The 23,957-nt window shown below is 43.0% G+C and overlaps 1 long non-coding RNA gene across 1 annotated transcript; it reads left to right on the forward strand.

The window, feature by feature from the left end:
- Positions 1 to 260: 260 nt before the first annotated feature.
- LOC120997130 lies at positions 261 to 23,520 on the forward strand. The gene is made up of 4 exons (XR_005778096.1): positions 261 to 380; positions 8,743 to 8,746; positions 12,572 to 12,583; positions 23,511 to 23,520. It is a non-coding gene; the product is annotated as an uncharacterized LOC120997130 (long non-coding RNA).
- Positions 23,521 to 23,957: the final 437 nt, after the last annotated feature.

A 23,957-nucleotide genomic window follows, 5' to 3' on the forward strand; every position in this document is an offset into this window, starting at 1 on the left:
TGTCTCACCCATCTGAGGTACCTGAAGTGGGACAACACACCTTCCAGCACTGTTCACATTACCACAATACATTTCCAGGATCCAGAATAACAGAGGAGCAGCTCAATATAGAGTTTTCCACAAAGATGCTCTGAAATTGTTAAAGGGATTTTCCAGGAGTAGAATTTCAAGATAGGTCATCAATATCTGATTGATCACAGTCAACACCCCGCACCCATGGAGTTCCAATGAGCGCTGCTTTGGCCTCCTCCTAAGCCAGTGATGTCATGTTTATCGGTCTCATGGCCTAGTTCCAGCTCAGTCCCATTCAAGTGAATTGTCCTCGGCTGCAATACCAAGCACAACCACTATACAATGTATGGCACTGTGCATTATATGCTGTGAGGAGGGTGCAGCGCACACCAGAGAACCACAGTCTCTTTAACCCCTTCTACCCCGGGCCAATTTTCACTCTCCTGCCCAGGCCATTTTTTGCAAATCTGACATGTGTCACTTTATGTAATAATAGCTTTGGAACACTTTTATTTATCTAAGTAATTCTGAGATTGTTTTCTCGTGACACATTGTACTTCATGTAGTCATAAATTTGAGTCAATATATTTCACCTTTATTTATGAAAAAATCCCAAATTTACCAACAATTTAGAAAAATACGCAATTTTCAAAATTTCAATTTCTCTGCTTTTAAAACAGAAAGTGATACCTCAGAAAATATTTATTACTTAACATTCCCCATATGTCTACTTTATGTTGGGATCATTTTGTAAATGTCATTTTATTCTTTTAGTACATTAGAAGGCTTAGATTTTTAGAAGCAATTCTTAAAATTTTTAAGAAAATTTCCAAAACCCACGTTTTAAGGACCAGTTTAGGTCTGAAGTCACTTTATGGGGCTTACATAGTGGAAACCCCCCATACATGACCCCATTGTAGAAACTACACCCCTCAAGTTACTCAAAACTGATTTTACAAACTTTGTTAACCCTTTAGGTGTTCCACAAGAATTAAAGGAAAATGGAGATTAAATTTAAAAATGTAATTTTTTGGGCAAATTTTCCACTTTAATCCATTTTTTTCTTTAACACATTGAGGGTTAACAGCCAAACAAAACTCAATATTTATTACCTTGATTCTGCGGTTTACAGAAAAACCCCACATGTGGTTGTAAACTGATGTACGGGCACACGGCAGGGCGCAGAAGAAAAGGAGCGCCATATGGTTTTTGGAAGGCAGATTTTGCTAGACTGGTTTTTAGATGCCATGTCCCATTTGAAGCCCCCCTGATGCACCCTTACAGTAGAAACTCCCAGAAACTGACCCCACTTTGGAAACTGGGGATAAGGTGCCAGTTTTATTGGTACTATTTTGGGGTACATATGATTTTTAATTGCTCTATATTACGTTTTTTGTGAGGCAAGGTAACCAATAAATGGTTGTTTTGCCACCGTTTTTATTTTTTACAAAATTCATCTGACAGGGTAGATCATGTGCTATTTTTATAGAGAAGGTTGTTACGGATGCAATTATATCAAATATGTGTACTTTCTTGGTTTGTTTGTTTAAGTTTTACATACTAAAGCATTTTTGGATTGTGTCTCCATTTTTTCCTTATTCTTATTTTTTCTCTGCCGATCGTCTTGTGTAGGGGCTTGTTTTTTGCAGAAAGAGTTTACATTTTTATTGGTACAATTTTTGGGAGCATATGATTTTTTGATCATTCATTATTACACTTTATGGGGCAAGGTGAACAAAAAATTGGTTGTTTTGGCACCTGAGGGGTTAGGTCATGTACCATTTTTATAGAGCAGGACTTGCAAAAGGACCTGCACTGACGTCATAGCGCTCACCACGTGGTGAGCGCGGTGACGTCAGCGCAGGTCCTGCTGAATGAAGATAGAAGGTAGTCTGAGAGCCATAGCTTTTTTATTTTTTTGACCGATTGTCTTAGGTAGGATCTAATTTTTTGCAGTATGAGGTGATGGTTTGATTGGTACTATTTTGGGGGGCATATGCCTTTTTGATCACTTGGTGTTGCACTTTATGTGATATTAGGTGACAAAAAATGGCTTTTTTGGCACTGTTTTTATTTTATTTTATTTATGGTGTTCAGCTGAGGGGTTAAGTCATGTGATATTTTTATAGAGCTGGTTGTTACGGACGCGGCAATACCTAATATGTAACTTTGTTAACCCTTTAGGTGTTCCACAAGAATTAAAGGAAAATGGAGATTAAATTTCAAAATTTCACTTTTTTGGCATCTGTATTGTAATGCATTGCCTGTTAGTGTATTACGCAGAGTAATACACTAACAGGTTGCCTAGAAGACCAGTCCTGGGGCTGGATCTCCTTGGCCCCCGTAGAAAGCAGGTCCCGATGCCGTGCAAGGCATTGGGCAGCCTGTGCATGGCATCGTGCTGCCTTGTCACCCATCGGGTCCCCGCCACAACAGCGCGGTGACCCGATGGGCTCCCTCACCCGCTGCAAACCCCTTCTATGCCGCGGTCAGTGCTGAGGACTCCAGCATAATGGAATCCGGACTGATCCGTTATGCAGGCCATAGACTTCTATTATGACAGAATGAATAACAGAATGCCTCTAAAAGCATTCCGTTATGCATTCCGTCATGGAATTGCGTTATGGTCCGTGGTAACGGAATCTATAAGGCCATTCAGTAAATACTACAACACGAACCGAAAACAAATTTCAAAATATGAAATTCGCTCATGCCTAATCCTGAGTATAGGCCATCAATATTCTACACCCGGAAAAACCCTTTAAGTTATGAGAAATGTAAGAATTTGTCAGGAGAGCTGGCAGGTTCTCTTTAATCATATGCTGGTGACATCTAAACATCATTTCCCAGTCTACAATCATGTATTATATTAGCAAAAAGAGTAACAACCAAAATGCCTCGCAACCATGTAATAGGTGGCATGTCATATCAATGCAATGGACCCCCTCTAAATAATCTCTTGTTGAAGGGAATTTATTGCTCACAACTTTGATGACATTTGAAGAAAGTGACCCTTCTCTTCCTCTGGGCAGTTACACAGTTTAGCATGCCTGTAGGCTCAGCCACCAAATCCCTGAATTTTCCATAAAACTGTGTGCTCTTGCACAAAAGCAGGCCAATAACATCACAAAAGAAGGTTTGTTCGCTGGTTTTGCATGTTTGCAGTTTGTAAATAACCTTTACTGGCTTGTTTGGATTGCCTTGCGGGGATTAACACTCACTGGGGTCCTGCATGTCACCAAACGTTTGCACATTTATTAAGCTAAGCTAGCAGGTTACAGGACATTTACCTATCCTTCCAGCATACCAGGGGGTCTTTATATAGAAGAGTAGACTCAGGTGCCACACTCAGTTGTGTCCTGTCACTGACTTTGTGCAAGATGACAGGAGAATCGCTTGTATTGTTCAGGGGACCTCACAGACCATTCAGTGAAGGAACATGGAGTGGTGTAGGGAGGAACAAACCTGCTCCCGATCCCTTCTGGGTGGTAGGAAGCCTATTATATACCACTGACCCCAAATAACTGTAAATATTCATTAACACAAGGCCGTTACTTGATACATGCTACCCTAACATTTCCTCTTCCATACCCTCTTTTTGCCAGTTCTCCCCTTCCATTGTTATATGCTGGTGTTTTTTTTAAATAATCTAGATAATATGGAAATGTTCAGGGTATGTGAATACAGTATTTAGTAATGGAGTTAAGGCGATTATTCATTCATTCTTTTATTTTCATTGTAATTTGGAATTATCCATTAAAGGGGTTGTCTGAGACATATAAAAATTGCAGAGTGTCCCGATTGCAGTCCTTCAGCTCCTGTCTCTGCTGCTTCCCTGACCAAAAGTGTGGCGCACATAATCACTGAGAGTCAATCCATGGCCTAAGTGGGTACGTGTAAATGAATGGCATATGACCGCTGAATAATTGGGATGCTTTTTAGACCATGTCTGGACTCCTGCCAATTTTTTGTCAGTCTCAAGCAACTCCTTTAAAGGCCACCTAGAGTTTGACATAAAATTGCACCACATTTAGGCTTAGAGAAATTATCTGCGTCTAGCCTGGGTAAATGAAAAAATGAGTCATGACTTCGAAGGAAACCTTTCTGAATTGCTGTTTGGACCAACAATGTTAAGTAGAGCAGTTAGATTTAGTTAAAGTCACCAACTAGATGATGTAAAGGGGTTGATTTTTTTTTCAAATAAAGGAATCTGCTTGCTGGTTGCAAATAATGACACACAGCTTGGTGGTTGCAGTCTATTAAAGGTGTTGTGCAGCCGATACATATTGATGACTTTTTCTAACAATAGGTCATCAATATCTGAGCGGGGGGGTCCAACTCTCAGCACCCCTAGTGATCAGCTGTTTGACGAGGAGGCGGCACTTGTGCAAGTGCAACTTTCTCTTCAAGATTAAACTGCGCATTGTCTCACAAGTCTAGGTGGCTCACTGTAATTACAAATGCTTGTTCCATTCAGTAGAATGGGAGAAGCACTTGTAATTCCCTGCGCCGATGCTTCAAGTGAGACAATGCGCAGTGTAATCTTGAAGAGCAAGCAGTGCTCGTACAAGCGCCACCTCCTCTTCAAACAGCTGATCGGCAAGGGTGCTGGGAGTCGGATCCCCAACAATCAGATATTGATGACCTATCCTGAGGATAAGTCATCAATGTATACTGACTGCACAACGCCTTTAAACTCATGATATGTAATTTATTCAGGTGATGTCTCAGTCTCTGGTCACACTTTCAGCCTGGGGCATAACTACCTCCTGCCTAGGTACAGGAACACGCTGGAAGTAGTCCACAAACACTTGCAGGATACTCTACAAGTCTACATAGTTAATACGTTTGAAAAAAGATGCAAGTCAATCAAGTTCAACCAAGGTATAGGTGGGGACGCGAATCCCAGAAGGAAGTAGTGAGACTCAGATTTCTACACGTTTTCATAAGCATTAATGTCATTTACTTTTACATAGTTACATAGTTAATATGATTGAAAAAAGACAAACGTCCATCAAGTTCAACCAAGGGATAGGTGGGGACCAAAATCCCAGAAGGAAGTGAGACTCAGATTTCTACACGTTTTCATAAGCATTATGTTTTTTACTTTTAAGAATGCGTCTAAACCCGTAGGTGCTATAGGTGAAGTCCAATTCTGTAGTCTTTTGAACAACCAGCATTGTTACACCAGTTTATGTGCACAACAACAGTGATCAGTTCAAGTACTGTATAGCATTTTATAAGAGGTGTTGGTCAGTGCTGCGCAGAATTAGCCCCTTACAAGGTATTTGTCATATTTTTTCATGAAGGAACTAAAGTGAAGCTTGGATCAGCCAGTCACTTATTATGCCTCTGAGCATTTGTTCCCTAAATTGTAAATTTCTTTGTGACTATTTATAGCACATAACTATTGCTAATGAGCAGATATTTACTTTGCCCCATTGCAGGGTTAGAACAGCCAGTGACCCTTTTAATATCCCTTAATAACACATCTAATGCTCAGGGGCTTTCTGTACGGTGGAGAAGATTAGAAACTTCTGCTCATATATGCCCTGCATATCTGAGTTTTGTAACTTCCCAGTATAATTAACGATGATATCACTGTCAATAGTCCCTAACAGGGACCAATCTGTGGGTCAGCCAGTTATTTTGAGAGCAACTTTCTATGTATTAATTAGTAAGTAAAGCAGAGAAAGTAATTATCACCTCTAAAACAATATTTAACAGCTGGTGATGGGCAATAATGGCAAAGAACTTTGTGAATAAGACTGCAATTCTAGTGGGTTGGATTCTTATAAAATTGTTCTTTTTTCCGTATTAGCATTAAACATCAACCTCAAAATGGGAAACGAATCAGTACATTAGCTTTCCTAAATAGTCCTATTAATATGTTTCTTCATGATATTTGGTTATGAGAAAGCTAGGAAGCATACATTATGACCAGTAAAACAGCTACCTGTTATGGCAGTGGGTGTGTAACCACTGTCTCAACCAACAGATATGACTAAGGGCTAATTCTAAGGGAGTTACCGAGTTTATACCAGCAGTCTCCTGGTTTATACCCTTTAACCCCTGTACAGGGATTTAAACTTTGCTGCAGGGGAAACACCAAGCTGCTACCTCCTGGAGTAGTTTCTGTACGCTTGACAGCTGATCCATGGGAGTATGAGACATCGGTGCAGGGTACAGAGCGATTAGGCAGGATTATAATCAGGGACAGGACAAGATCAGGTCAGGAAAAATACAAGAAATTCGGCATAGTGTCCGAGTTTGGGGCAGGCATTGGAGGATCAATATGAAGGTCAGGCACAGGTCAGGTGAGGCAGCGGAGAGTTTGTGGGGGCTCTAATGGGGAGCAATACTCTGTGGGGGCACTAAGGGGGAGCATTACTGTGCGAGGGTAGTATTGGAGAAAAACTACTGTGAAGGGGACACTAAGGAGGTACAACTACTGTGAAGGGGTGCTAATGGGGCATAACTGTTATGTAGGGGTACTCAGGGGGCTTTTTACTGTTTAGGAGCATAGAGGGAGGAAAACTACTGTGTGGGGGCACAAAAGAGGCATTACTATTACTACTTCGTGATGGCACTAAAGGGGCATAATTACTGAGTGGTTGAGGGTTGTTTGGCAAACATGGGAGTTGCGGGGAAGTTTCTTATGTGATGGGGTATTAAAAAAATTGCTCCTTTTCTATTTACGCCTCTGCTAGAGAACCTATTGCTCAGGCACCTTCTCACATGTGCAGGCCACAAGAGCGGCTGCCTGTGCCCACCAGAAACAGTGAAGTGATTGATGGCACAGACTGGCACTATAACACTACCACAAAAGTTATCACATAATAATGAGATGGAAGGTAGTTTGTATGTAGTGTGTAACTATGAAAACACATAGCTCTGCATTAAAGCAGTGGATAAAAAAATGGTAGGACAATTTGATTTATGTTTCTTCATGATTTGTGATTATGAGAAAGCTAGGAAGCATCCATTATGGCCAGTGAAACGGTTACCTGTTATGGCAGTGGGTGTGGAGGCACTATGTCAACCAACAGATATGACCAAGGGCTAATTCTAATGGCGTTATCCTGGCAGTCCCCTGGTTTACACCCTTTAACCCCTGTACAGGGATTAGAATTTTGCTGCAGGGGAACCACCAGGCCGCTACCTCCTGGAGTAGTTTCTGTATGACTGAATATTATTTATCAGCGTTTGATTTTAGATTTATTGGTCCAGTAGAAAATGGTTGCCAAGGTGGAAATATCTTTGAACCTATTCCCATAATAATATGTCATTGTCAGTGGGTCGTTACCACAACCTGGCACACTATGACATCATGGTGATAGTGCCGGAGCTGTGCCCACACCATCAACAGTGGTTGGCAGCTGTGACTAACAGCTGTAATGTTCAAACTCTGTCATAATTCAGCTTTTTAACCCATTATATAACATGATCAATAATGGCCACAGGCATCTAAGTGGTTGGACAGAGGGAGAAGGCAGTCATAGCATATGGGGCCTTACAAAATTATAATGACTCAGGCATCACTTTGCGTTAGGTGATCAGTATTAATGCACTCAGCCTGGTAAATGCACCCCTAGGTGTCTTATAATATTCCTATAATGTTCATTACATTATCCATAACTGCAAGTGTTGATATTCTTCATCTGGGAGACAGGTAATACTTCACACGAAGTGTATGGTGAAATTTTTCTCCGTGTGTTGACAAGCCCCTTTCTACTGACCACGCACACTTTTGTGTAGGTCACACCCCTTTGTGTGACATGTTATGCCCTAACAAACTAGAGATTTTGTGACTAATATTTGATAATAAAAGCTATGTTATATATTTTTCACTCTTTTTACCACTGGGACTTTTTTTAAAAAGCCTCATAAAAGTTGCAAAGTCACTCTAGTAACCAAATTTAATGAGCAACATGCACAGTTTGATAAATTTGGTGCAAAGTACGGCGATGCAGACTGAAGGTAAAATGACTTACGAATATTACCCTCATGATAAATTCCTCCCAAAGTTCGCGGGGGGTTGCTTCTTGGGGAAAAAGCAGCCCTCCATGCGGCAACTGGGAGATTTTGCCAGCTCTATGGAGTCTTTCCTTTTTCTGGGACAGTTGGAAATATGACATTATGAGTTTATGTATAATGTACATGACTGCATTTTTCCTCAGTGTTATCCATTTTATGTCACAGATAGCCCACGGATCTATTCATTTCTATGGGGCCATGCACACATCTGTTTTTCACAAATCCATGTGCCCAATCTGCAAAGCTCAGTGTCGGTCTTATGCCTGTCCATATTTTTGGATGAGAATAGCCCCATCTATTGATGGGAGTGAGAAAGAACAGACTGCACACAGAAGGTATCCATTTTTGTTGATCTGCAGTGACCCAGTGGTTCACTGCTTAGGGGTTAAATTGTAACATATGCACTGCTTGTATCCCAAAGGCTGAATACGGGGAATTGAGGCTTAAGTCCCTGGCCTTTTTGAGATAGTTGCTGTGTGTGGGCTGGTCCTACCGCTTGGGGGCTAAGAGTTGTAGCTTGTGGGAGTGTACAGCCAGCATCCAATGTGTGAGCAGCTAAAGTGAGAAGCAGGTGCCTGGGAGGAGCAGCTGACAGGAATACACTGACCCTGACAGTGATGGCCTCTGAGAGAAGGAAGCAACCTTACAGAAGGTTGATTGCCATTATAAAAGGGACAGTGCCTGGACAATAAGGTCAGTGAAGGTAATGAATAAAGGTAGGCTCTGGACTTCATTGCATTTGGTTGGGGAGAAGCCATATTTCTGAGACAGACTGGTCATCTGTTAAAGACTACACCCTGTATCTGGGCATTGCAGTGCCATATTGGAAGTGAGAATTTATTGTGAGATAGATTTTGCACCCCTTGGCTAATTTGGGAAGTTTGCTTAAACTAATTGGGACAAGACTCAGAGAGACATTTATGATATGGCCTAGAAGCCTGTATACAGCCTTGGAAAACTGTGCATGTAATCAGGAGAGAATGAGCTTGCTCTGCAAGTGCTTGTGTGTATCATTAGCTTAAATCACTTTAGTAAAGTGCAGTAGACTTGTTACCCCCAAATCTGGCGTCATAATTGCCTTGCATTACCACTCTGCACTGTCGCACCATTATTTCCCACCAGTACTCCAAGAAAGCCCTGCCTTGGGCCCCAAAACCCACCAACACCAAGGGTACCCCACCTACCATGAGACCCCAATCTAGTGTTTGCGAGGTGGCATGTATCTGTGCACGATGCATCACCTGTGAAGGGGGTACATATCTGGGGAAAACTACTGTGAGGGGGCACATATCAGGCAGAATTACTGTGAGATGCCACATATCTGGGGAAAACTGCTGTGAAGTGGCACATATCAGGCAAAACTACTGTGAGGGGGCACATATCTGGGCAAAAATACTGTGAGGGGGCACATATCAGGGCAGAACTACTGTGAAGGGGGTACATATCAGGGCAAAACTACTGTGAGGGGGCACAAATCAGGCAAAACTACTGTGAGGTGGCATATATCTGGGCATAACCTGTGACGGGGGTACATATCAGGCCAAAACTACTGTAAGGGGGCACATATCAGGCAAAACTGCTGTGAGGTGACACATATCTGGGCAAAACTACTGTGAGGGGGCACATATCTGGGCAAAAGTACTGTGAGGGAGCACATATCCGGCAAAACTACTGTGAGGGGGCACATATCAGGGCAGAACTTCTGTTAAGGGGCACATATCAGGCAAAACTACTGTGAAGGGGGCACATATCCAGCAAAACGACTGTGAAGTGGCATATATCAGGGCATTACCTGTGAACGAGGTACATATCAGGACAAAACTACTGTGAGGGGGACACATATCAGGGCATAACTACTGTGAGGGGGCACATATCTGGGCATAATAGGGTGGAGGGGCACAATATGGGCACAACTACTGTAAAGGGAGCATTTCTGGACATAACTATTGTATGGTGGCATAAAGGGGGAATAATTACTATGTGGGGGCATTTAGGGGACTGGGTTGGATTAGGTATAGAGTTATGTTTTGGGCGGGGTTATGAAAAATTTGCCATTGCGCACCGCAAATAATGTCCTTCTTCCTTCTTTTTAAAAGTTGGGAGGTATGCATTATAGTCAATGGGAATCCGGTAGTACATGGTCGTGTCTGGCAATGCCGTAAACGCTGAACCCCGGTAGCCTGATCCAACAGATTCCCAACACTACTGTGAACACAGCCTATATGTACTATCTACATATAGAGTGATTCAGGCCCATTCCCAGGACTCGGTGTAACGGTTAGTGACATAATGTGCAGAGTAAACACAGCTTTTAGCACTTGGAACATTCCATGTAGAAGGAGCAGGCCGGCTCTACACACGTATCAACGCATTCAGTGTTGTCCTACACGTGCACTATGAATAACATCTCAAACATCTTTTGTGTCTTTGTGTTATTTCTACCCTGAACCGCACTTCATACAGAAAATATTTCAGCTTTTATAGTATCTTTCATATTGTGAAGCAGCTTCTGTTCTGTGGTTGGGAACGTGTCTGTGTCTGTTCAGGAATAATTATGATGATGGTTCCTGAATGTGGGTGAATTCCAAGTCCCCTCAAGGAAAGATCTCAGCCGTCTTGTTTGTATAGTCACAATACTTATAGGCCATACACTTTAAACAGCTGTTCCTAAGAAACGCCTCATACGCTTGCATCGGATTGGGCGAGCAGCAGGGTTGCCAACTGTCCAGAAATTTTTGGACAGTCTGTAAAAATGGGCGATTTTTTTTTGAGGCTGGTGGTTCTTGACTAGATTAATTTGGTGGTAATTTTCATCATTTTACAGCTCACAGTAAATGTTGGTAATGAGTTCATATCAGTATACTGAGCTGTAGACAGGTATTACTTATAATCTTGACAATTTATTATGGTTTTCCAATTTGTCCGTAAAAGAAAAATTCTGGTTGGACAAGTTTTGTTTTCATGACTGCAGCAGTCACATGCCCGTATGCCACATGTGAGCGCTGCAGCCAATCACTGGCTTCAGAAGCCTCATATATTGCTGAGAGCATTGGTTGGCTGCAGTGGTCATGTGCAGTATACGGGATAGCAATGCGAAAAGCATGATATCATGGATGCAGCGGAAGGGATGATCAGAGAAGCAGAACTGAAATAGAGGGGGTTTGGAACAGATACGTTGGGCTTTTTGTGCCATTTCAATGGTTTTTGGGTTGGCTGGGGTTGCATGTACCAGGCAAAATGCAGCCAACATTTTAAAGACCTGCTGCTAAAAGCACTTTCATTTCAAATGGGCTGTGATAAAGTGATGTTTCAGTGCATTAACACATGACAATTAAAGATGGAGGAACTTAAAACAGCACTCATTTCCATGTTGGCATGATTTTCTAGCACATTCTCAGTGTTCCCAAAATGTGTAAACCAAGCCTAAGGCCCCTGTCACACAAGCGAGTTTTCCGCACAGGTGCAATGGGTGACGTGAACACATCGCACCCGCACTGAATCCTGACCCATTCATTTCAATGGGTCTGTGTGCATGAGCGTTCTTTTTCATGCATCAGTTCTGCGTTGCGTGAAAAACGCAGCATGTTCTATATCCTGCATTTTTCACGCAGCCCTGGCCCCATAGAAGTGAATGGGGCTTCAGTGAAAAACGCATTGCATCCGGAAGCAAGTGCAGATGCAATGCAATGCAATTCACTGATGGTTGCTAGGAGATGTTGTTTGTAAACATTCCGTTTTTTTATCACGCGGATGAAAAACGTATCAAAACGCACTGCACTCGCTCGCAATCGCAGACAAAACTGACTGAACTTGCTTGCAAAATGGTGCAAGTTTCACTGAACGCATCCGGACCTAATCCGTCACACTCTTGTGAAAGAGGCCTAACTCTTTTCCATCCAGTGCACATGTTAGGGGAAAGATTGGCTTCCACCATGAAAATTACTTATCCATTCAGTCAATTTCTTTGGGACCACCATAGTAAATAAAGAGACAGCGTACATCATAATTTTACCCTTTCCTTCACAACATTACTCTAAACTTCTGGAGTTGTAAACTTTGTAAAGTTGATCGGTTAAAGATAGTTTGCCAACCTAAAAGCAGGATGCACATGGATTAAAAAACAAATATAGAAAAAATGCCAAAGAAAATTCCCTCCCTTAGAATCCTCCAAAACAGTATTAGAGATGGTTCTCAGCTGTCACAGGTATATTTGTGTTCCTCATGAGAACCTCAAAGTCTGCCAAGCCAGGCATGGGATTTCAGGAGCAGTAGTCCACAGGGACTTTTTAACCTTCCAAATGTTGACTTATCACAGTTTTGTTTTGTCTGTGTAATAGGATGGGAGGACTAAATACCCAGACAGGTGACACTTGTCTTCAGAAGATAATGTCTTGCATTAACACTAATTAATGTTACCTTGATTACAACAACAGACATTACAACCTGACAGAGAAGCAAAAGAAATCACACTTGGTTAACAAACAATGTCCACCCTGCTAATTTACAGTGTGATAGGGATGAGATAGGGGCCCATGTCTATTTACTGTGCAGCAACACATTCCTGTCCTGAATTCAGATACAGCAGAGTCAGACCTGGGCTTTCTTTCAACCAGGCAAATATTCAGTCCACTGTTCTAAAGGCTGTATTAGGCCTCTTTCACACTACCGTTTTTTTTTCCCATTTTGCGGGCCGTTTTTTTGCGTTCCGTATACGATCCGTATACGGAACCATTAATTTCAATGAGTCCGCAAAAAAAAACGGAATGTACTCCGTATGCATTCCGTTTCCGTGTTTCCGTATCTCCGTTCCGTGCAAAGATAGAACATGTCCTATATTTGGCCGCAAATCACGTTCCGTCGCTCCATTAAAGTCAATGGGTCAGCAAAAAAAACGGAATGCATACGGAAATGCATCCGTATGTCTTCCGTATCCATTCCGTTTTTTTGCGAAACCATCTATTTATATACTTTAAAAAAAAAAAAAGCAGGACAGTGCTGAGAGGGTCCCACTGTGTGCAGAAAATTCCTTCCCCGTTCCAAATATTGCATTCAGAATAAATCCTGGATCAAAGTCCCATAACTAGGCATCTAGTACCCATGATTTGTTATATTTTTACTGTCAAGAAAGGCATCTCAGCCTCTCTTGAATGTTTTCAAATAATCAACTTTCACCACACAGTGCGGCTGACAGTTCCATAGTCTCACTACTCTTACAGTATAGAATCCCCATCTATGATGATGGTGAAACCTTTTTTCCCTAGGATGTAGAGGATGCCCCCTTGTCATGGTTACAGTCCTAGTTATAGGAAGATCATTAGAAAGATCTCTGTACATTAATATATTTGTACACTCTAACTGAATAACCTGTCTTGTGCAATGATAGGTACAGGTTTGATAACCCGTAGTGCAATCCACCCACCTTGGTCGTCCTGCTTTGCACCTGCTCTAGTTCAACTATTGTCACGGCGGTGTATCGGTCTGGTTGTTGCGCGCCATGACACATTAGCCATGCATGCTGGTTGCCATTGGCAACGTGTTGTTTTGCAGCATGTTTGTGTTTTGCTCCTCCCTCAGGGTTCCTTCCCTGTCTGGTGCTGGAAGGGTTAACTACCTGGCTAAGTGTGGTCACTAGGTGCTTATATTGCCTATGGCTTTCAGGATGGAGTCAGTTGTACTCCAGCCTTTGTTGGTGCTGGAGCTTTGCTCCTTTCCTGGGGGTTTCCATAGTGGGACATCGATGTCTCCCCCATGTCATCTCGATGTCACCTTCCCTACTCTATGTGTGGTGTGGTATGTATGGGCTGGTGTTTTATGTCTAGTTGTTATTACATGTCTGGTCTGTTGGTGTTTGAAGTCCTGCATGTTTGCTAGACATTCTTCTGTGTATCTGTGCCTTCAGTGAGAGGGCCCCAAGGTTTCCCGGAGGGGGAACAACAAGTCAGTGAGCAGCTCTGCCGGGGGTCCAGGCAGTTACTGGTGTGCTGGATTCCGTGTTTGTTGTTCTGTGCTGCGTCCTGTTTGGTGTTCGGGTTCCAGTACAGATGCATGGATTCCAGTCATTGTGGCTGCAGCAGGTAAGTGCTTGTTGTTCTGGGCTCTTACCTGCCGATCCAGTGGAAGTTTTCTGTCTTTCCCTTTCCTTGCATCTAGGGTGGTGGAGACTCCTGTTCATCCGTGTCTTGGAAGAACAGGTCATCTCAGCCCTTTCTCCATTCCAGGGATCGTTAGGGTTAGTAGGGCCCTAGGTTCCTGTGTATGAGCCCTCCTACCATCTGGGTCCGCTCATACGACTAGGAGTCAGTGCGAGGATTAGCGTGGCATTAGGAGGTGACCTGCTCCCTATCCCGGGTGTCTAGGCCTAGTTGTCATCCTCGTTTCCCTTCGGTGTTCGGTGGGGAGTTTTCCCCCACTCCCCACCGTGACAACTATGTCCTTATAAACAGGTGCCCAATGGGTACACAGTATTCCATGTCTAGTCTGGCCAGTGATCAATATATAGACAAACCGGTGCTCTTGTCACGAGCATCTATGGCTCCTGTGATGCATCTCATGATCTTAATTCAATTGGCAGCAGCTGCCTGGCATTGGTCACTTAAGTATACTGTCTATCAATATCGCCAGGTCTTTTTCAGTGGCAGTTTTAACTAGTGTTTTACTAAATAATTGTACATTTTTGTGCTTTAATCCCAAGTACACATTCTTACATGTATCCACACTGAACTTCCTTTGCCATCTCTATAAAATTACCAACATCTTGAAATCCAGACTGCCCGTTCCCTCTTTACTTTTAAGCTGCTCCTATACTCATTAGATTGTCATTCAACTTTTATCAAATTTACATAACCAGTTTAAGCTGTGACCCATCTAAGAAGCAGGACACATCTGTGGAATTACTGTCCTAAATTAAAGGAGTTATACCATCCCAGACATTAGGGCTGTATCGCTAGGATATGCCCCCAATAGGACCCAGACCTATACTTAGAACAGAGACTGCAAAGTTCTAGAGGGCGCACCGCGCATGCGTGGACACTCTCCATTCATTCCTATGGGAGCGTCATTTGGCTATTTTCGGAAGTCCTATTGAAATGAATGGGAGGAACACCGCGCAAGCCCGGCCACCACTCCATTCACTTCTATGGGGCTGATGGAAATAGCAGAGCGCTGGCTACTTTCGGCGCTCCCATAGGAATGAATGGAGGACGGCCACGCATGCACGGTACGCCCTCCAGGACTTTGCCGGCTCCTTTCTAAGTATAGGTCCCCAATATCTGAGATGGTACAACCCTTTTAGGTGAAAGTTAGGCAAGTTGCAGTGAAGTCACTCTCCAGGCACAAGATCAGCCAGTTTTTACATATAGTTACAGTTTAAATAGCAGGGTACATATAGTGCAGATATACTCTTTTTAACCTTATCTTGGGATCCACAACTGAAAAATGCTGATGGAATCTTTCCTGGCATCCTTACTGCTTTCTATGCTGAAATGAGTCATAAAGTTCTGCACACAGTGGGACCCTCTCAGCACTGTCCTGCTTTTTTTTTTTTTTAAGTACTGTATATACTCGAGTATAAGACGAGTTTTTTGGCACATATTTTTGTGCTCAAAAAGCCTCCTCGTCTTATACTCGAGTCTAGGTCTTAGCTCCGGTAATAGCAGGCAGTGCGGGGGGCGGCGCTCACTCACTGACGTCACGCGCCTGCGCCGCCTAGTGGCAGCAGGCGCGTGACGTCAGTGAGTGAGTGCCGCTCCCCGCACTGCCTGTATTGCCGAAGCAAAGACAAAGTAAGATATCCAAAGTTAAAGGTTACTGATTAGTTTAAATATACTGCTGTGAGCGTCGGGGAGGGGGATCTGTGGATGGCACTGTAGGGGGATCTGTGGATGGCACTGTAGGGGGATCTGTGGATGGCACTGTAGGGGGATCTGTGGATGGCACTGTAGGGGGATCTGTGGATGGCACTGTTTAGGGGGGAGATCTGTGGATGGCACTGTTTAGGGGGGAGATCTGTGGATGGCTCCCTGTATTTAATGCAGAGTGTGTGCATTATATACACACACACTCTGCATTAAATACAGGGAGTCACCCTCTTGCAGATGTGTGTATATAATGTAGAGTGTGTGCATTATATACACATACACTCTGCATTATAGCTGCATTTCCCACCCTAGTCTTATACTCGAGTCAATAATTTTTCCCATTTTTTTGGGGTAAAATTAGGGGCTCGGCTTATACTCGGGTCGGCTTATACTCGAGTATATACGGTATATAAATCTAGCATAGTGTCTGTATTAGATCTACCCGGACCACCCTCCAGCTATGCCCCCACTTTCAAATATTTTAGCTTGGAGTAAGACTAATTATACAACAAATCCTAAATGTACCAACCTACAATGAATTCAGAAAGTCTTCAGACCCTTTAATTTTTTTGCACATTTTCTTATGTTGTGGCCTTGTGCTAAAATAAAGTTCTATTTTTCCCCCCATTATTCTGCACTCAATACCCCATAATGAAAAAGTGAAAACAGAATGTTCAAAATCTTTGCTAATTTATTAAAAAGGAAAAACGAAGGCATTGCATTGACATAAGTATTCAGACCCTTTACTCAATACTTACAGTCAGGTCCATAAATATTGGGACATCGACACAATTGTAACATTTTTGCCTCTATACACCACCACAATGGATTTGAAATGAAACAAACAAGATGTGCTTTTTTAACTGCAGACTGTCAGCTTTAATTTGAGGGTATTTACATCCAAATCAGGTTAACGGTGTAGGAATTACAACAGTTTGCATATGTGCCTCCCACTTGTTAAGGAACCAAAAGTAATGGGACAATTGCCTTCTCAGCTGTTCCATGGCCAGTTGTGTGTTATTCCCCCATTATCCCAATTACAATGAGAAGATAAAAGGTCCAGAGTTCATTTCAAGTGTGCTATTTGGATTTGGAATCTGTTGCTGTCAACTCTCAAGATGAGATCCAAAGAGCTGTCACTATCAGTGAAGCAAGCCATCATTAGGCTGAAAAAACAAAACAAACCCCTCAGAGAGATAGCAAAAACATTAGGCGCGGCCAAAACAACTGTTTGGAACATTCTTAAAAAGAAGGAATGCACAGGTGAGCTCAGCAACACCAAAAGACTCGGAAGACCGACAAAAACAACTGTGGTGGATTACCGAAGAATTCTTTCCCTGGTAAAGAAAACACCCTTCACAACAGTTGGCCAGATCAAGAACACTCTCCAGGAGGTAGGTGTATGTGTGTCAAAGTCAACAATCAAGAGAAGACTTCACCAGAGTGAATACAGAGGGTTCACCACAAGATGTAAACCATTGGTTAGCCTCAAAAACAGGAAGGCCAGATAAGAGTTTGCCAAACGACATCTAAAAAAGCCTTCACAGTTCTGGAACAACATCCTATGGAGAGATGAGACTAAGATCAACTTGTACTAGAGTGATGGGAAGAGAAGAGTATGGAGAAGGAAAGGAACTGCTCATGATCCTAAGCATACCACCTCATCAGTGAAGCATGGTGGTGGTAGTGTCATGGCGTGGGCTTGTAGGGCTGCCAATGGAACTGGTTCTCTTGTATTTATTGATGATGTGACTTCTGACAAAAGCAGCAGGATGAATTCTGAAGTGTTTCGGGCAATATTATCTGCTCATATTCAGCCAAATGCTTCAGAACTCATTGGACGGCGCTTCACAGTGCAGATGGACAATGACCCAAAGCATACTGCAAAAGCAACCAAAGAGTTTTTTAAGGGAAAGAAGTGGAATGTTATGCAATGGCCAAGTCAATGACCTGACCTGAATCCGATTGAGCCTGCATTTCACTTGCTGAAGACAAAACTGAAGGGAAAATGCCCCAAGAACAAGCAGGAACTGAAGACAGTTGCAGTAGAGGCCTGGCAGAGCATCACCAGGGATGAAACCCAGCGTCTGGTGATTTCTTTGCGTTCCAGACTTCAGGCTGTAATTGACTGCAAAGGATTTGCAACCAAGTATTAAAAAGTGAAAGTTTGATGTATGATTATTATTCTGTCCCATTACTTTTGGTCCCTTAACAAGTGGGAGGCACATATGCAAACTGTTGTAATTCCTACACCGTTCATCTAATTTGGATGTAAATACCCTGAAATTAAAGCTGACAGTCTGCAGTTAAAACAAATCTTGTTCGTTTCATTTCAAATCCATTGTGGTGGTGTATAGAGCCAAAAATGTTAGAATTGTGTCGATGTCCCAATATTTATGGACCTGACTGTAGTTGAAGCACCTTTGGCAGTGGTCACAGCCTCCAGTCTTCTTCAGTATGATGCCACAATGTAGAGATGGACGAACCACTCAAGATTCATTTTGGGTCCAGTTCGCAGAATTTTTGAAAAAGTTTGGTTCGGACCAGAAGCAATTGGGGCTGAACTGTAGTTGCTCCATTTGACCTGAAAGTTGGTATATAACACCCTCTAGCCTCCTCTAGTCACCTCCGCTGAGGTGTCTTTGCTTCCTCACTCAGGGAACAGTTGCTGCGCGGCGTTATATGCTGGCACTCCGCTGCTCTAATGCGCTCTTTACTGCGCAAGTTGAAGAGCGCTATCGCTTCGCCCTCTGAGGGCAATAGTTCCACTGTGGCAGGCACAGCACTATGAAGTGCCTTTTGCGCGGTGGCATTAGAAGAATTTTGATATCTCTGACTTTTAGTCTAACCAGACTGTCTGTTACTCTGTAATTCTGTTCTATGGAAACAGTAGATTTAAAGAGCACACCAAATGCTTGAAATAACTTCCTTATTAACTTCCACTTTTCTTTATATATAACACTGCCGCCTCCGCAGCAGATAGTCCATGTACAAAACACGTGTTGAATAAAGTATCATAAAATGGCGCTATGATTAAGATGGTGGTACAACTGTTCAATCTTGTCATTCAACATAAAATGGTGGATATATTTCTCTCTTCAGTATCTGTACTCTCATTTCAAGTTATTTAAGCACTTTATGATCTCTCTTAGAGGTATATCTGAGGTCTAACTAATAGTTCTGCTTGCTCAACTTGGTTTGCAGTATGCAATTGCTTATGATCTGGTATGAGCAGTTCACAGTTTATATGCAATTTGTATAGAATCTGGTTTGTAAGCTTGCAATTTGGTGGAACTGTATATAAACACACATATAACTGGTTCAGTATACAGTTCTAATCACAATACTAACAATATGAACATTATATAACTGTTCTAAATACCTATTTTGGCCTCTTGTTCCCATAAAACTGGATTCTGACTGGAACTGTGTGTCTGTTCAGCTCCTCTCTCTGGTGAGTAATGATTCCAGCTCGGGGAATTCCCAGATAGGCTGTGTGTGAGGCTGGCTGTGATTGGTGAAAACTGTTGCTGTGTGAGAAGCTGGCTGTGATTGGTCTAGACTTCTGCCCAGCAACAACAGATTAACACTATGCTTTCTGTTGTTTCTGCTGTGTCACTGAGCTTACCTTACATTACAAAATGAATCTTAAAGGCATATTATCTTTTTCTGCTTCTGTGAACACAAAATATAACAGTTATATGACATCCAAAACATGATGTCACAGTAAATAACTCTTCTTTTGTCTTTTTTTTATAGCGTTTATTTAACATTTTCAAAATAGTACAACAATCCCATAGGGAAAACAATACTGCAATACAGTCACACACGTAAGCAAGATCAGACAATTCCATCAATGTCATAATATACGACAGTAAGAGACATAAATGCATTAAGATACAAAACATTCTTGTTGTCACAAAAAAAGAAGGGAAATAGATGTCTGATCAGACCCACTCACATCCACACGCACAAACACACACTTGGGTGCCACAGCCCCAACCAGTAATGGACCTCAAACTGTACCCTCCGCCTGTACCCATATACCCCAGATTTTGTCAAACCGATCAGGGGTTCCTCTTGCTTCATAGGTCAACTTGTACATCTGGAGATCATTGTTAATTAGTTGTACCCATTGGTTTATCGTGGGATACTTGGGAGGCTTCCAGTTCAAGAGTATATTCTTCCTACCATAGAACATTAAGAGCCGTAGGAGTATTCTACAGTATTTGGAAGGAGTTGCATCAGCAACCAGCCCCAGAACACAAACAATAGGATCACATATCCCTGGTAAACCCAGTTTAACATTAATGAAATTACACACCCCTTTCCAATAAATTTGTAAAGAGAGACAGGACCAAACCATGTGGAAAAAGGATCCTCTGTCACTGCCACATCTGTCGCATCCAGGATTTGGTATCTGCCGCATCTGATATAGACGCACCGGAGTCAGATATACCCTATGCATCCATTTGACCTGAATGAGTTGATCTCGAGAGCTCACGACAGACCTCCTCCACCCCAGACGCCATTCCTCCAAGTGAGAGTCCTCCAACTCTGGGATATCCGCCGACCACTTAACAAATGATCGCCGGATAGGAGAGACCTGCATCTTAATGATTTCACCATAAAAGGAAGAAATTGGTTTATATGGTTGTTTCCTTCTAGCTACCGATTCCAGAGGACCACACTCCAAGCTTAGGGACAAGGAGTGGAACTGTTTCTCACACGCGTGTCTCAGTTGGAGGAACCGGTAAAAACTCGTCTGAGGCAACAGGAAGTCCGACCGCAAATCCCCAAAGGAGCGAAAGACCCCATCCTGGAATAACTGCGTCAAATATTTAAGCCCCTTCCTAGGCCAAAATTCAAAGTCTGGTAAGTGTAAAAGCTCAGGGAGATGCCTGTTACGCCATAGTGGGATATACGGAGACCAGATATCCCCTGCCTGGGTATCCATATGTGTATTTTCAAACTTTGCCCAGGCTTCTATGACCGTCATCATAGCTTCTGTGTATGTCCCACTCAACAAAGTTCCACCTCCCCTGTAAACCAAGTTTGTTAGAGCTTCATACGAACCAACTAAAGCAGCTTCCAGCACCACCGCCGGATTATTGGAATCTGCTCTAATCCACCAGGAAGCATACATCAGGCGTGTCGCTATGTAATAAACATATAAGTCAGGAAGTTGCAAACCATCCTGCAAGTAGGATGCCTTCAACGTCTTCCTTGCTATCCTAGGGTTCCGATGACACCATAGGAATCGGGACATAACTTTATCTATGACATCAAAATGGGATTTCGGGACCCTCACTGGAGCCGCTCTATATATATAACAGTTTCGGTAGTAACACCATTTTGAAGATGTTGATCCTGCCTATTAAAGTCAAGGGGAGATTTTCCCATGCTTCCAACTTGCGTGTGACATATTCCATAGTGGGCCTCAGGTTCAGATGGCAAAATTGCCGAGGGTCTCTATGTATGTGAATCCCCAAATAGAGAAAGCTGTCTACCACTTTCAGGGGGGATACTGGAGATATCTCTATCTCTTCCTCTCTGTCCACTATACATAAACTCGATTTAGCCCAGTTCACTCGTAGCCCTGAGAACCTACCATATCCATTTACCACATCTAGCAAGGTTTCTAAGGAGGGGCCAGGGTCAGCTAAGTACACCAACAAGTCATCCGCGTATAGCGAAACTTTCTCCTGTATCCCAGCTACCGTCCACCCCTCTATCAAGGAGCTATTATTTATCAATTGAGTAAGAGGTTCCATTATCAGAGCGAACAACAACGGGGACAGGGGGCAACCCTGCCTTGTACCTCTGTATAATTTAAATGGTCGGGAAAGAGAACCATTTACTCTGATGCGCGCTGAAGGTGCCTGATACAGTAACTGGACCCATTGAATGAAGGAGTGAGGAAAGCCTAGTCGGGACATTGTCTCCCAAATAAAATGCCACTCTACTGAGTCAAAGGCTTTCTCATTATCGAGAGATGCCAGGACCCTTGACCCCGCATTATCATGCCTGACCTGCAAGTTCGTAAATAACCTCCTAAGGTTGATATCAGTTGTTTTCCCGGGCATAAAACCAAATTGGTCAGGGTCAATAATGGATAAGACTACCTGACTAAGCCTCTTGGCCAAGATCTTAGCTAAGATCTTGGCATCAGTGTTTAGCAGGGAAATAGGTCTATATGATGCACAGTGGTCCGGAGACTTCCCAGCTTTATGAATTACCACAATGGTAGCCTCTCCAAAGGATAATGGCAACCCACCGGAGTCATATGCGTAGTTAAAAAGATTCAGTAGACGTGTAGAGTACAACTCAACGTCTAATCTGTACCATTCGACTGGGAACCCATCCGGACCAGGTGATTTCCCTGCTGCCATATCACCGATTGCCGCTTTAATTTCTTCCACATCGATAGCTGTCTCCAAAAAACTACTGTCTTCTCTAGCCAATGATGTAAGGGGGATGTTCTGAAGGAAAGATCGGATCTCATCTGGGGACATCACAATTTTGGAGCTATAAAGGTCCGCATAAAATTGAGCAAATTGCTCACATATGTCCTCCGGTCGATATACCCTTGAGCCATCCCCGCAGGTAATGTGTGGGACCACCGTCTGAGGCGACTCAGTCCTGGCCAGGAACGCCAAAGCACTCCCATTCTTATCACCATCAGCAAATATTACACGCCTTTGATACAATAACTTCTTCTGGGTATATTCTGTTAGGTGCAAATTGAGCTTCTTCTGAGCCTCCTCCCATAATCTACGACCCTCTCCATCCGGATTTGTAATAAAAGCCTGTTCTCTCTCTACTACCTCCCCCTCTAACTTAGTCCTTGTAGCACTCATCTCCTTCCTATACGTAGCTATCGCATGAATCAGAGTACCCCTCATTACAACTTTAAAGGCTTCCCACTCTATCAACGGGTTAGCTGAGCCCTCATTGAACTCCCAATAGTCCTTCAGACCCTGCTGTACATTCCAAACAACAGGCAGGACCTCTAGCCATTTACTATTGAGTCTCCATATCCTCTCAACCGGTGCCAGAGGTTGTTTCAGAACTACTAACAAAGGAGCATGATCAGAAATACCTCGCGGGAGGTAATCAGCCACCGTCAGAGAGGGTAATAGATCTCTACTAAGAAAAACTAAATCTATCCGTGAAAGCGTAACATGTGAAGCGGAATAGCAGGAATATTGGCGCAACCCCGGATGTAAGTACCTCCAACCCTCCGTTAAATCAAATACATCAGCCCAGGAGCTTAGCGCCTCATTATGGGTATCACTAGGGCGAAGACGATCCAGTGACTGATCCAGAGTCGCGTTGTAATCCCCAAAGGCAATCAGAGGTACCGGGGGCATAGATGCTACCATTCTCATAACCTCATCCAGCATATCCCTCCGAAAAGGGGGGGGGACATAAAGGCCTACCAAAAGATAATCAATGCCCCTGATTGCAACATGGAGGATCACAAAACGTCCCATTATATCCGTATGCACAGAATACACCTGAAAGGGAAGGGATTTCGCTACCAGAATCGACACACCTCTGGCTCTAGAATTATATACAGCATGGTATTCTGAACCTACCCAGGGCCTCTTCAACGCCAAGAGCTTTCGCCCCTGAAGATGTGTCTCCTGCAATACCAGAATGTCAGGATTATGATTTCGTAGAAAATTAAAGACCAGAGATCGTTTAATTTTGTCGTTGAGACCCCTGACATTCCAGGAGACAAATCGACAAACTGACATTATGGCGGTCTATTGAGACAGTAATCCCAGAAGTCACTGCACCACCCAAGCCATACACTCACACATTCATACCAACTTCCAAACATTAGAGCAAGAGCTCCTGAATACGCCCGTAACATCAGGCAACCCCCCCCACCCTGCCCAGATGACCCCAACATATCCAAGCTTAAAAACCCTCCCCCCATTTGCCTCTTTAATAGAAAAAGGGGAACAGCAACCCTTTCTTCAGCCCTACTGCTAAAAAAAACTGAACCTATGCAGCAGGTTGCTACAACCATCACTCGTTCAG

Source organism: Bufo bufo, chromosome 1 (genome assembly GCF_905171765.1).
Source record: "Bufo bufo chromosome 1, aBufBuf1.1, whole genome shotgun sequence".
Taxonomy (NCBI): domain Eukaryota; kingdom Metazoa; phylum Chordata; class Amphibia; order Anura; family Bufonidae; genus Bufo; species Bufo bufo.